This window comes from Schistocerca serialis, chromosome 2 (genome assembly GCF_023864345.2).
Source record: "Schistocerca serialis cubense isolate TAMUIC-IGC-003099 chromosome 2, iqSchSeri2.2, whole genome shotgun sequence".
Lineage (NCBI taxonomy): Eukaryota > Metazoa > Arthropoda > Insecta > Orthoptera > Acrididae > Schistocerca > Schistocerca serialis.
In genome coordinates this window covers 1,049,264,184-1,049,278,966 of record NC_064639.1, presented here as the reverse complement: position 1 = coordinate 1,049,278,966, position 14,783 = coordinate 1,049,264,184, and the positions used below count along the sequence as shown (strand labels likewise).

The window sequence follows — 14,783 nt, the reverse complement described above, 5'->3', positions numbered from 1 at the left end:
CCAGAAGCGCAAGAAATAACTGTTTTCACGGTCTTTAACGGCCAAATTTGTATAATAATAATAATAATAATAAAAGGCATTCAGTTTATAGACTATACCTTCCGCTCGAAGAAGGTACAACCTTGGCGTGAATTATATTCACACATCGAAACTAAAAGTTTATCTTGGTACGAGTTATGAGTTTACAGTTCATGTGGTTTACAGTACGATTCTGTCAGATACAGCCGTGTCGCTAGCTAACACATTCGCTCTTGCATTACCACATTACGAGACGTGCGTCGGTCGAATAGCGATAGCATAGAAACAAAACGCGTTACGTTTTCCATTCAACAGTTAAAATTTCTTTACAACTGCGAAGAGAGATTTTTTATAGAGATTTAATCACTGCACCTCCTACAAAGTAAGGGGCGTTCACGTCTCCCATTGCAACTTTGGTTTCTGAAGTCACCTAATCTCACGGTATGTGATTTTTTTATGGAGATTTCTGAAAGACTCTGCATATGTGCCACTCATTCCAACACCATATTCAATCCATAGTTTAGCGCGTGCCTGGAAACCGAAGGGTAGTGAGATAGGATCCCGGTGGGGCTGCGGATTGTATGAACCCGCCTTGAACTTCGCATTCACCTCCCAACGACGTGAAAATTCGCCAAAAACGATGAAACAATACGTGCTTCGCATTCCACATTAAACTGTAGCTTTTACTTCCCCGGTTGAGTAGCTGGGGTAGGTTAGGCAGTCGCAAGTCGGTGAACTGGTGTGTAGTTGAGAGACTGGCACCTTGCCTTTGTACCACGATATTATTACCACTGGGTAAACTTCGGTGGTGCATAGTAACAGCAGTGAAGGCAGTCAGACACCCTAGCGAAAATACAGATTGGCGTCGCATATCATCTGAATGTTTATCGTGCATCCTGTAGAGAGAACATTGTACATTTGTGAAAGATATACACCCCGGTCCTAAAAGTAAATGTAAAAAAGGACAGATGACTGTTTGAGCATTCATGCAGAAGGCATATCTTCCTAATGGGTTGTATGAAACTAAAAGCTTTGTAATCGTATATCCACGTGAAAATTTTCCCTAAGTTTCTATCTTTACTTGTGTAGGAGACAGAGCCGTGTCAAATCGATTGAATCTTTTTGAAACATCGTGTACTTCTTTAACCATCGTGCAAAAAGATGTGCACTATTCTGCAGTTTACATTTTCAGCGGAATTTCAGCCTAATTGAAGAGTTAGAGACACAAAAGATTAAGTTGCAAATTTAAAATGAATCTATGCCTCGCAGTATGTTCGGTTTGTGATGTACGGAAATTACTCGCAGTACTGTGGGGACTTCCATTGTGCAGTATTATTTACTGACTACAAATCCTTACGCCTCCAGGAACTATGGACCTTGCCGTTGGTGGGGAGACTTGCCTGCCCCAGTGATACAGATAGCCGTGTCGAAGGTGCAACCACAACAGAGAGGTATCTATTGGGAGGCCAGACAAACGTGTGGTTCCTGAAGAGCGTCAGCAGCATTTTCAGTAGTTGCAGGGGCAACAGTCTGGATAATTGAGTGATTTGGCCTTGCAACATCAAGCAAAGTGGCCTTGTTGTGCTGAAAGCAAGGGAAAACTACAGCCGTAATTTTTCACGAGGGCATGTAGCTCTGCTGTATGGTTCAATGATGATGGCGTCCTGTTGGGTACAATACTCCGGAGGTAAAATAGTCTCCCTTTCGGATCTCTGGGCGTGGTCTAATCCCGAGGATTCTACGGATAGGAGCGTGTAATGTTAGATCCCTTAAAGGGGCAGGTAGTTTAGCAAATTTAAAATGGGAAGTGGATAGGTTAAAGTTAGATGTAGTCTGGAATTAGAGAAGTTCGGTGGCAGGAGGAACAGGACGCCAGGTCACGTGAATACAGGGTTATAAAAACAAAGTCAGATAGGATAATGCAGGAGTGGGTTTAATAATGAACAAGAAAATAGGAATGCGGGTAAGCTACTGCGAACAGCATAGTGAACGCATTGTGGTAGCCCAGATAGACACGAAACCTACGCCTACCACAGTAGCACAAGCTTATATTCCAGATAGCGCCGCAGATGATGAAGAGATTGAAGAAAAGTATGATGAGGTAAAACAAATTATTCAGGTAGTTAAGGGAGGCGGAAATTTAATTGTGATAGGAGATTGTATAATAGGAAAAGGAAGAGAAGGAAAACTTGTAGGCGAATATGGACTGAGGGAAAGGATTGAAAGAGGAAACCACCTGGTACAATTTTGTACAGAGCATAAGTTAATGATTGCTAACACTTATTTTAAGGATTATAAAAGGCGCCCAATGTATCGTCGACTGTAATAAGACTTGCACTCGGCGGCCGAACTTCCCCAGACTGGGCCTCCCGGCCCGGCCGATAATGCCATACCCTCATTTGATTTCATTTCAATATCTCTTGTGTTATTCAAGGATTTGTATTAGGCCTCGGCTCTTTACCTATTTAATCCTCTGCTGCCTTCACTATTTCATCTCTTAAAACCATCCATTCGTCTTCTACTGTATCCCTTTCCCCTGCTCGAGTCCTTTGTTGTCTAATGCTCCCTCTGAAACTCTCAACACACTCTGGTTCCTTCAACTTATCCAGGTCCCATCTACTTAATTTCCTACTTTTTTCCAATTTCTTTAGTTTTATCTACTGTTCATGACCAATAAAATGTGGTCAGAGTCCACATCTGCCACTGGAAACACCGGAAGGTTTCGTATTGGTTATATGCAATGGTTAGACGAAGATTTAGGAATCAGATTTTAAAATGTAAGACATTTTGTGGATGTATTTACACAGTCTCTACTTTCAACGAAGCAAACCGATTACCACAAAACTTACGTTTTACTGTTCCAAAACACTTTTTTGAGGCATAACCACCAACAACTCAACAACGTACAGAAGTTTGCACACAAGCAATTCTCGAAAACCATAGATATATAAAGGAAACAAAGGAGCATCGGAATCGATTCATTTAACTACCATTTTGTTCACAAAACTCTAAATGTTGATTTAAGACGGAAAAAATTTCAATTTTTGAAGCAGATTCACTGGCAAGTGGCCGTAAGGAAAGACAAGTCCCTTTATAGCATTTTTAGAGTAGGCTCTTGACAATGTTGCCTGGAATACTCTCTTTCAAATTATGAATGTAGCATGGGTAAAATACAGGGAGCAAAAGGCTATTTGCAACTTATACAGAAACCAGACGGCAGTTATAAGAGTCGATAGGCATGAAATGGAAGCAGTGTTTGGGAAGGGAGTGAGACAGGGTTGTAGTCTATCCCCGATGTTATACAATCTGCATATTGAGCAAGCAGTAAAGGAAACAAAAGAAAAATTCGGAGTAGGAGTTAAAATCTAGGGAGAAAAAATAAAATCCTTGAGGTTTGCCATTGACATTGTAATTCTGTCAGAGACAGCAAAGGACCTGGAAGAGCAGTTGAACGGAGTCAACGATGTCTTGAAGGGAGGATATAAGATGAACATTAAAAAAAGCAAAACGAGGATAATGGAATGTAGTCGAATTAAATCAATTGATTCTGAGGGAATTAGATTAGAAAAATGAGACATTTAAAGTAGTAGATTGAAAGGTCTCTGTTGGATTCCTTTCATGTTTGATTTCTTAAATCTGTTGTCATTTATGGAATAAATTCCTCTTCTAAATTTACTGTGGCGTTTCTGACTATCTGGGAGGAGACTGAGTAGTGGAACGTGTTACTTTTACACGTAAACAAGAACGATCTGTCACACTACTACACTTTAAAACACAGTTTATATGTAATTCATGTCACACAGTCTCATACGGAACCTACATCCGCTTTCTGTTATATACTGTATATGATAAGATACTGTCATCCCCCTTCCCTTCTGTGTGAGAGGACGAATGAGCAAATGTATTTGTAGTTGCATGCTTGAGGGTAGCAGACAAGGCTGTCTGCTAGAGAACAGTAGGACCAACGTCGGAACAGGTAGCTACGCTTCCTAAAAGCAAAGAGGTTTCTATCCTTAGTATGGTCCTGTCCGTCCGTTGTCATGTTGGTATAGGAAGCTGCCCCTCTGGCCACTTCCGTTGGTCTTTGTGAGCTACCCTCAGGAAGCACGCTCGGCTGTAGGGCAGTTGCAGTCTGGCGGTGGCGAGCGTCTGAAGTGGTAAGATCTCCGGCTAAGCGCGTGTCTGCTAAGTCCATAGGACAATGGATTTGTTAAGTTCAGCCTAACTGAAAATTTAATCATCTTTATCTCGGGTTTAGCTCTAAAATATCTAAGGTTATCTTAAATTGCAGCGTAGTGTAATTCTCGTGTGAAGTTCAGATTATTTTGGGGTAGTTGCTTTGTCATTACTTTGTGAGTAAAGTGGAACCACGTGTTGATCAGTAACTCTAACTAAGTTCATCAATCTTAAATGTGAATGCTTGTGCGATTATAACGTCTCGTCTTGACAATATTTTACAATATAACAACTTTTCTTTATGCTTTTCTTTATGTTCAACCCACGTGGAGTGTACTTTGCGAGACCAGTACCACGTGCTTATATAACTGTTTGACCCATCAGGTTAATAGTAAGACGTTAGTAACCAGTTCAAGGTTTTGCTTTTGTCAATTGCTTTTCGATCTAATGTATTTTAATTATCAAAATTATTGTGGAGTTGTACGCTTTGTGTAAACCAAGTTGACCACGTGGAGCATGTGGTGTAATCATCAAAGTAGCCCTCAGCTATTCTTTTTGCGAAGACTTCACAAAGAGTTAATATGAATTTAGTATACCAGTGTGTGGTAATTACATGACGGACAGGATTGTGGTATGAACGTAATTTCTTTGGGTAAAAACTGAATCTGTTGATTGTGGTTAATTTCTTCTTGCTTATGTTTCAATGTTCTTCGTGAGTTATTTTATGAATGCAGTGTCGTATGCAGTCTCCTCCCAATCTTGGCTCCATATTTTATGTGTTCCGTAAGATTACAATCTCACATTTTTCAATCGTAAATAAGGCACCAGCTCAGTTATAACTCACGTATAATATGCTGAAATTTCAATGAACAATCTTAAAATAAATTTCCAAATATAAACTGATTTCTTTCTTTTTATTTAAATTCTCTTTATATATATATATATATATATATATATATTACCGGTTTTGTATGACTATTAAAAGATTATCATTAATGTTAGTCTGCTTGGTAAACCTAGACTAAATATCTGATGAAACAGTTGCCCAGTAATCCACGGTTAACGTCCCCAGACAGATCACGGCTTTTAACCCACTTTCATTGTCAATTAGCACCGATATCAGCATACAAAATTAAAGTTACAACATTACACAGCAGCATAGCAAAATTAAAGTTACAACATTACAAGATGAATTTTGGGAAGCAAAATAACTCATGATGGTAGAAGTAGAAAGGATATAAAATGGAAACTGGCGATGGCGAGGAAAGCGTTTTTGTAGAAGAGAAATTTGTTAACATCGAGAATAGATTTAAGCTTTAGGAAGTCTTTTCTGAAAGTATTTGTATGAAGTGTAGCCATGTATGGAAGTGAACCATGAACGATAAATAGTTTAGACGAGAAGAAAATGGAAGCTTTTCAAATGTGGTGCTACAGAAGAAGGCTGAAGATTAGATGTTTAGCTCACGTAACTAATGAGGAGGTACTGTACAGAACTGGGCAGAAAATAAATTTGTGGCAAATATTGACCAAAAGAAGGGGGCAGTTGATTGGACGTATTCTGAGACATCGGGGAATCATCAATATAGTATTGGTGGGAAGTGTGTGTGCGTATGTGGGGGAAGGGCGGGGGGGGGGGGGTGGTAAAATTGTAGAGGGCAGTACTTATTCGGAGATGATGAGGCTTGCACAGGATAGAGTAGCGTGGAGAGCTACAGCAAACCAAGCTTCGGACTGAAGACCACAACAACAACAAATCCTTACGCTATGACGCAGTATTTATTGTGTACACGATTGTAAGTAATATAGATTCTTTTAAATCTTCATTTTCGGTTTTTAAATTTTCTCATCACGTTTCTCTGAATTACACACTGGCTGTTCGAAGACCAAAGTAGCTCTGACTAGCATATTTCCACGCAACCTGAAGAGCTGAATTAAATTAAATTACAAGTTAGATGTAAGAAGTGTCAGATGCCTAGTAAATCAGTGTTGTATGAGCACCATTTTTTTGCAGATGCAGATATCATAAAACTTCTAGTGATTTTGTAAAAAATTTAGTAATAAACAATGGCAGTAACAGTGTGGACCTTATAACAGTAAACTGAGTCTTCACTGAATGAAGCTTGACAGTTCATATCGGTAGTATGTCCAAAAATGCAAAAATTGTCTTCTTCTTTCGCTGTCCAAGGCTAAGCCAGTTGGGTGTGTTTGTTCACTTTTCACAGCATCTAACTCCGAATCTTCCTATGTCCCTTCCTTCTCTTGGCTGGTGATGCATGACCAGACTTTGTATTCTCTCAACACTAATTTTTCTAGGTGACATTTCCTTGACGTTTTATTTTCTTCAGTCTTTTCGCTGATGTTATAAATATTTGGCTGATTCCTAACATCCTCATTTCTTGTATGGTCTTCCTGGATAATACCTCTCAGTTTGCTGAGAAATTTCACTTATTTTTCTTGTAATTTACTTTATCACGTTCTTTTCTTCTTTTCTTATTATTATTATGGATTCATGAGTCACCCCCATATAGCAATATAGGTGTAACCACGGTTTTCTAAAATTTTAATTTTGTTTACTTCCATACTCAGTTTTGGAATGTTTCGTTTATCATGCTGCATATTTATTGCGATTTGTTAATCTCATTTTCTATGTCCTTGCCCATATCACAGTTTATATCGCAACCTAAAAAATTAAAGCTCTAGACATGCTTAAATTGGGTATTATCTATTACTGATTTTGAGCGAGTGCAGTGTTTCCCATGATTTCAGTTTTCTTTATTGATATACGCAGATTGTATTCTTTTCCTTTAAATGATGTTGTTTATAAACTGTATATATTGCTTTTTGTGGCTAATTTTCAAAAATGGCTCTGAGCACTATGGGACTTAACATCTGTGGTCATCAGTCCCCTAGAACTTAGAACTACTTAAACCTAACTAACCTAAGGACATCTCACACATCCATGCCCGAGGCAGGATTCGAACCTGCGACCGTAGCGGTCAGGCGGTTCCAGACTGAAGCGCATAGAACCGCACGGCCACACCGGCCGGCGGCTGATTTTCACTTTCTCCCAAAATTGTTACACCATCTGCGGACAGTACAATATTACCGTGTTTACTTCTATTAATCTGCGTACCTGGATTTACTTCTTGTCTCTTGCTCTTAATCAGTTCATTTCTGTTCGCTTTAAGTAAGGCTGGTGTCAGATGGTACTAGGTTCCCACTTCCGACGGTGTCCTTCACTTTCATGCTCTATTGAAGAGGATGTCAACCGGTCAAATGTCGGAATAGAATGTTACATAAATCCCAGCGGTAGAAAAGGCGGAAGACATCTCTTCAGGACAGGCAGAGCTCGGAGCATGAGAATGTCGATTTGCCTAGGAGTGGTAATCCCAAATATTACGCAAGGGGCTGGGAAGATGTGAGATGACAGCCCTAACGCCAAGCTTAATCTGAGCAGCTCACGTAACGTGGCCAGAGGATTTCGTAAGAACTTGCTCTCGTCACAGTACGCACCCTCGGAAGAAATTTGCAAACGACACCTCTGCAAATTTCAGTACCTATCTGACAGCCAAATCTTACTTCAGTACATGAGCGCGTTCTCAGTGAAATTTGAACGCTGAAAACTACGTCAATGCGTTTCAACGCGCCGTGCAGAATGAAATACTGTTTTTCGACTGCACAGGGTAATTCTGTAATTTATTTCAGTCATAAAAAGCGAGCCATATCGGGGAGTTAGAGTCAGTACAGATGGGTTCGTTGTCAGTGTAATTCATTACTGAAAAGACACGCGTAATACCATAATTTATTTTGACCGTTAAAGTCCCCCCATAACTGGAATTTCTATGGGCGCGCACCATCTATGGCTCGCAGTAATGCTGCTGAGGATGAAGCAAGCGCTGATAAAAATGAGAGTTAAAGTCCGGTAGAAATAAAACTTTGTCGTGAAACGTAGTGGCGAAATGTCTACTTCTACAGCTGCGGAATTTACAATCAAGAAACACGTCATGCATCCATGTAAGGATTTTAATGCAGTTACTATTCAATCTTTCAAAGATTCGTAGCGATATACGATTCACAGTGCATGCGTATGATTCAAGCAAAGCGAAAAATAAAAGGGAAGATTACGGTTTATGATGTCGCCGACGACACGGTCATTGGGAACGGGGGACCCAGTTTGGGTAGGACAGGACGAGGGAGGAAATCACCAGGTCCTTTAAAAAATAACCACCTCAGCATTTGCTTTATTTATTTATTTTATTTATTACTTATTTAACCTGACAAGACCAGGGCCTTACATCTGACCAGAAACAATACATTGCAAAAAACATTACATAACAATCACAACAATTATAATTTGCTCAAATAATATATTGGAACTCAGCCGGGTGACGTCATCGACAACCACCGATGTTTCGACAGCAGCACATCCTGCCATTTTCAAGGCAAAACTGAGGCAAAAAAGTGCTGTGCAAGGAAATTTAAAACCTGGAAAGCTAACACTCACACTGTAAACACGAGGGCCATCACAAACCAAAGACGACCGACATCAGAAGCTATCGATACCGAAATTAATAATCAGCGGGTGATGCAGCATTAACTCTGTCCCCCTTGCAGTTGTGGCATGTCATATATTGGTCTGACTATCAGCACTGTGAAGGACCGATGTACTGAGCACAAGCGTCACATATTCTTACAACAGCCGAGCAACATTGTCTTGGTACTGGTCATCCTGTGAAATATAACAACACGGAGATTTTGGAATGCACTTCCAGCTATTGGTATAGCATTACTATGGAAGCTGTTGAAATTATATTAATAAGTAACTGTATAAATAGAGATTTTGGTTTTTGTTTAAATTCTGCATGCAAACCTGCTCTCTGCCTTGTCAAAAAACAGATAGAGTCAATGCTGTCTCACTCGTTACCACTAATTTCACTATCTATAACTTCTGACGTCAGTTCTCTTTGGTTTGTAATGGCGCTAGTAATGTGTGTGAGGGTTATCTTTCCGGAGTTTCTCCGAAAACCGAGGATTTAAATTCCCTCGCACAGCACTTTCCTACTGCAGTTATGACCTGAAAATGGCAGGTGTGCTACTGTCGAAACATCGGTGGTTGTCATGACGTCACCCAGGCGGATTCCCGTAAGTTACTCGAACATTCGGTACAACGGGAGAATCTCAGATCTCACAATAATAATTTGCATTTTTAATCAAATTAATTGGCAGCATTAATAATAATAATGCAACACTAATAATGATAAATTAATGGAGGAATTAAGAATGATATTGACTAGTTATTACAGAAAAATTCAGTGATATTAATTCCCATTATTAACCGAAATAATAATCGCCGGTAATAATAATAATAAAATAATGGAGGCATCAAGAAAGATATTGATAAGTTTTGTACTTTTGAAGACTTGTTTTGTGTTAGTGTTAGAACACAACTCAATGATAATAATTTGCATTATTAATAGAAATAATATTTAACGGTAATAATAATAATAATAATAAAACACTGGAGGCATCAAGAAAAATATTGATAAGTTTAGTACTTTTGAAGACTTGTTTCATGTTAGAAGAAGTGGATGAGATAATGAAAGAGGGCAAGATTGAAATGAAAATGACAATGACTTCTAGGAGATTAGAGAACGCCAATAGAGAACTCCGTAGACAGGCGAGGGAAAAGTTGTGGGGGAGGGAGGGCTGACGAAACTGAGCTGCAAGAAGAGATAGCTATTGTGACAGAAACTGGGCCATTAGCTGAAGTTATAAAGGATTTTAGTTTCTCTAATATTGTGAGGACGATTGATCCAAAGTCGTGTTCCTGATAGAGATAATGATTTAGAGAACATCGCAGTGTTATGCAGTGGTACGGATAGGTTTGTACTTTGTTGAGAACGTGTATTTCTGCAGAGATTTTTAATAGAAGTGTAAGGGTTGAAAGTAAATAGAGTAAATAGAAAGGAGTGAAATTATTGAAACGGTTGCGTAAACTGACATATGGCAGGGAGAACAGTGTGCTGACCACATGCCTGTCCATACCCGCATGAAGTTACGCCAGTAGGCTGATTATGACACGGCGTCCGGTCGGTACGGTTGGGCCTTCACTGCCTGTTTGGGCGGAGTTTAGTTTTTAGAAATCATTGAGAAGTGAATATAGCTTTATTTCATCAGTAGCTCTTTGTGATACCAAAAATGTAACTTTCTTCAAATATTTCCGAGCTGTGGGCCACCCGCCGCACAAAATATATAAACGACGATAGCATAACGGGGATCTGATCCCACTTACCACGTAATTCGTGTCCAATGTCTTAAATTCTGCTCCATCTCAAACGGTTTCCTTAAAACAACTTGTTTCATTTCGTCGGCACCTAAGAAGGACTGTTGTTGTTGTTGTTGCTATTGTAATGGTGGTCTTAAGTTCGAAGACTGGTGTGCTGCAGCTCTGCATGCTGGTCTATCCTGTGCAAGCCTCTTCATCTCTATCAATATCTATCGCATCCTTCATCCATTTGAACCTGCTTGGTCTTGCTCCACAATTGCACCCCACACTCCCACCTCCACTCCCACTCACACACACACACACACACACACACATATATATATATATATATATATATATATATATATATATATATATATATATATATATATTCCGTTATCAGACTGCCTGTTCCTTGATGCTTCAGGTTGTGTCCCATCAATCGATCCCTACTTGTAGTCAAATTGTACCATAAATTTACCGAGCGAGGTGGCACAGTGGTTTGCACACTGGACTTGCATTCGGGAGGACAACGGATCAAACCCGCATCCAGCTGTCCTGATGTAAGTTTTTCATGATTGCCCTAAATCGCTTCAGACAAATGCCACGATGGTTTCTTTGAAAGGGCAAGGCCGACTTCTTCCCCCAACCTTCCCTAATCCGATGGAACCGATGACGTTTGGACCTCTCCCGCGGATGAATCACGAACCACCACCATAGATTTCTTTTTTCCTCATTTCGATTCATTACATCCTATTTGCTATCCAATGTACCCATCTAATCTTCAGAATTCTTCCGTACCACCGCATTTCAAACACTTCTGTCTCTCCCTGTCTGAACTGTTCATGTTCCACGCTTCACATCCGTGCAGTGGTACACTCCAGACAAACACAGGGTGGCGTAAAATAGTGTTAGAAAGTGTTCGTCTACTGTGGTTTTATCGTATGGCGTAAATGATTCTACTTGTGATAGTGTTGTATTGTAGATCTGAAAATTCTATAGCTCGCTTATTGATGTCTCAATTCACACCTCAGAATGGAAGAACTAACATTAGAACAACGCACCTGTGTACCCACACGTTCAACCTGCTGCTCCACTTCATCCACAAAAATCACACTGTTCGGAACGTATTTTTGAACACGGAGCTCCACAGCAGACGCCCCTTATTTGTCGTCTCGTTAACACAGCTACATCGTCAGTTGCGACTGCAGTGGGCGCGGAATCATCGAGATGGGACGTCGAATCAAAGGAAACGTATCGAATGGTCGGATGATACACGATTGTTTTTACAGCTGGTCGACTGTCGGCTCCGGACACATCGTCATCAGGCGAACAGCTGCTGGAAACATGCACCGCGCCACAGACGTAGGCAATTGATGGGTAGTATTATCACTTGCGGAACATTCATCTGGGCTTCGTGGGAAGCATCAAGGTAGCATCTCCGGCGACTGTGGCTTCTTTGAGGGGGACAGCCGTCCGTGGCAGAAGGCCAGAACCATGCTACAGTTGTTCGAAATTGGAAATTTGTGGTAAGGTCTTATGGGACCAAACTGCTGAGATCATCGGTCCCTAAGCTTACACACTACTTAATCTAACTTAAACTAATTTTCGCTAAGGACGAGACACGCACACATCCATGCCCGAGGGAGCCGGCTGCGGTGGCCGAGCGGTTCTAGGCGCTTCAGGCCGGAACCGCGGGACTGCTACGGTCGCAGGTTCGAATCCTGCCTCGGGCATGGATGTGTGTGATGTCCTTAGGTTAGTTAGGTTGAAGTAGTTCTAAGTTCTAGAGGACTGATGACCTAAGATGTTAAGTCCGATAGTGCTCAGAGCCATTTGAACCATGCCCGAGGGAGGACTCGAACCACCGACTGGGGGAGCCGCGCGGACCGTGACAAGACGCTTCGAGACCGCGATAAATGTTCGAGGAGTATGATGGTAAACTCATGTTGACGTGTTCTGTGCCCACAAATCACCAGCCCGTAATTCGTAGGAATTACGTGCGGTGTAGTCGCCTCATACCTCCAGAACCCTTCCTAGGACTTGTAGAATCCATAACACGCGCAATCGCTCTAAAGGACCTGATTACAATGTTTTCTCTCACTTGTGTATCTTGTACATGGACATAAAAATCTAGGACGACAGAGACCATGGGCGCCAAACATCCATAATTTTATGACGTATTTATGCAGACTCAAGCGACGAATGAAAATTTGTACCAAGGCCGGGGATCGAACACAAGTCTCCTGCTCACTATTAAAATGCGCTAACCATTAAGCCACCCTGACACATTGGTTTTGTACCACTGCCCGGACTGCCTTAGCACGCCTCCCGCCTCAGTCCAAATTCCTATTGACTCTTCAGCCCACTTGATGTTCCCCTCAGACTCGAATTCCAGAGGCTGCCAATTATATTGGACTAGCACCTCAGCATCGAACGAAACGAGGGATCCTGCCTGAAACGCAATCATACGTGATTTAATCAAATGAAACGACTTGGTGCCACAGACCTTTTCAGAGTTCTATCATTCATAGATGTTGGAGAGTTTAAAAGGTCTCCGGAACCATACAGTTTCATTAAAGGTCACCAGAACCATATAGTTTCATTTGGTTCATAATTTTAATTATAAGTGTTAATAACAATAATTTTTGTGTAGAAATGTCAGGAGAAGTACAGCAGTAATTGGCCATTATTATGGCGTTGTTAGTCAACGGCCTTACCGCAGTGGTAACACCGGTTCCTGTCAGATCACCGAAGTTAAGCGCTTTTGGGCTGGGCTAGCACTTGTATGGGTGACCATCCGGCCTGCCGAGCGCTGTTGGCAAGCGGGGTGCACTCAGCCCTTGTGAGGCAAACTGAGGAGCTTCTTGATTGAGAAGCAGCGGCTCCGCTCACGTAAACTGATTTACGGCCGGGAGAGCGGTGTGCTGACCACATGCTCCTCCATATCCGCATCCAGTGACGCCGGTGGGCTTAGGATGACACGGCGGCCGGTCGGTACCGTTGGGCCTTCATGGCCTGTTCGGACGGAGTTTAGAGTACGTAGCTGTTATAATGCAATTAATTTAAAGTTTTCCTAAATAATAGTTGCAGACAGACTCACGCGGAAGTATACGAAGTAATACGAAAAAGTATGATGTATGGTATACTAAGCAATACGAAACAGTACAGTTTTGTATGGCAAATTTTGTGATGTGCAAAGTCAGTCAGTAGGCACTTAAGCTATGTGTTTCCATTTTCGAGTTAATTATCTTCGTCAATATCAGAGTTTGTGGGACAACTCGACTAGGAGAAGGGATCGGTTGGCAGGACATGTTCCGAGGCATCAAGGGATCACCAGTTTAGTATTGGAGGGCAGCGTTGAGAGCAAAAATCGTAGAGAGACACCAAGAGATGAATACACTAAGCAGATTCAGAAGATTGTAGGTTGCAGTAGGTACTGGGAGGTGAAGTAGCTTGAACAGGATAGAGTATTCTGGAGAGCTGCATCAAACCTGTGGTGTCACCGCCAGACACCACACTTGCTAGGTGGTAGCCTTTAAATCGGCCGCGGTCCGTTAGTATACGTCGGACCCGCGTGTCGCCACTGTCAGAGATTGCAGACCGAGCGCCGCCACACGGCAGGACTAGTCTAGACAGACTCCCTAGCACTCGCCCCAGTTGTACAGCCGACTTTGCTAGCGATGGTTCACTGTCTACATAAGTTCTCATTTGCCGAGACGACAGTTTAGCATAGCCTTCAGCTACGTCATTTGCTACGACCTAGCAAGGCGCCATATTCAGTTACTATTCTGAACAGATAATATTGTGACTCGCGTACTGTCAAGAGCGACGTTCATCATTAATGGATTAAAGTTAAGTATCACACTAATTACGTCCACTTTCTGAATTCTAATTCCTTGTCATGTTCCAGACCCCACGTCAGTATAGTCCTTCCCTCCTCACGCCAGCCTGCGTGGGCTAAAAAGTGATAATTTCGGCCTCCTCTAGTAACACGGTGTTGGCCCTTCTGCCAACACTACAAAACCAGTCTCGGGACTGAAGATCACAACAACAACAACATCAGAGGTGCATTTCTGTGAAGTTCACAATAAATTCATTGCGGTGGTATCACTGCGTTTCATTAGTGGTGGTAGCTATCTGTAGTTCCATCAGAAGCTTCAGATTATCAATCTACAGCTCGATAGCACTACCGACTGTGAGGGATATCAACAAACTACCATCAACACGGAGCAGCTAGGAGACTTTGTAAATGCATTTTTAGGATTCTTGGGTATTTTGTTCTGTCGTTGCAACTACAAAAATGCGTGATTTTTTTTCACCA

General features: G+C 41.5%; 1 pseudogene; it reads left to right on the top strand.

The window, feature by feature from the left end:
* Nucleotides 1-13,165: 13,165 nt before the first annotated feature.
* LOC126458888 (5S ribosomal RNA) lies at nt 13,166-13,283 on the top strand (annotated as a pseudogene).
* Nucleotides 13,284-14,783: the final 1,500 nt, after the last annotated feature.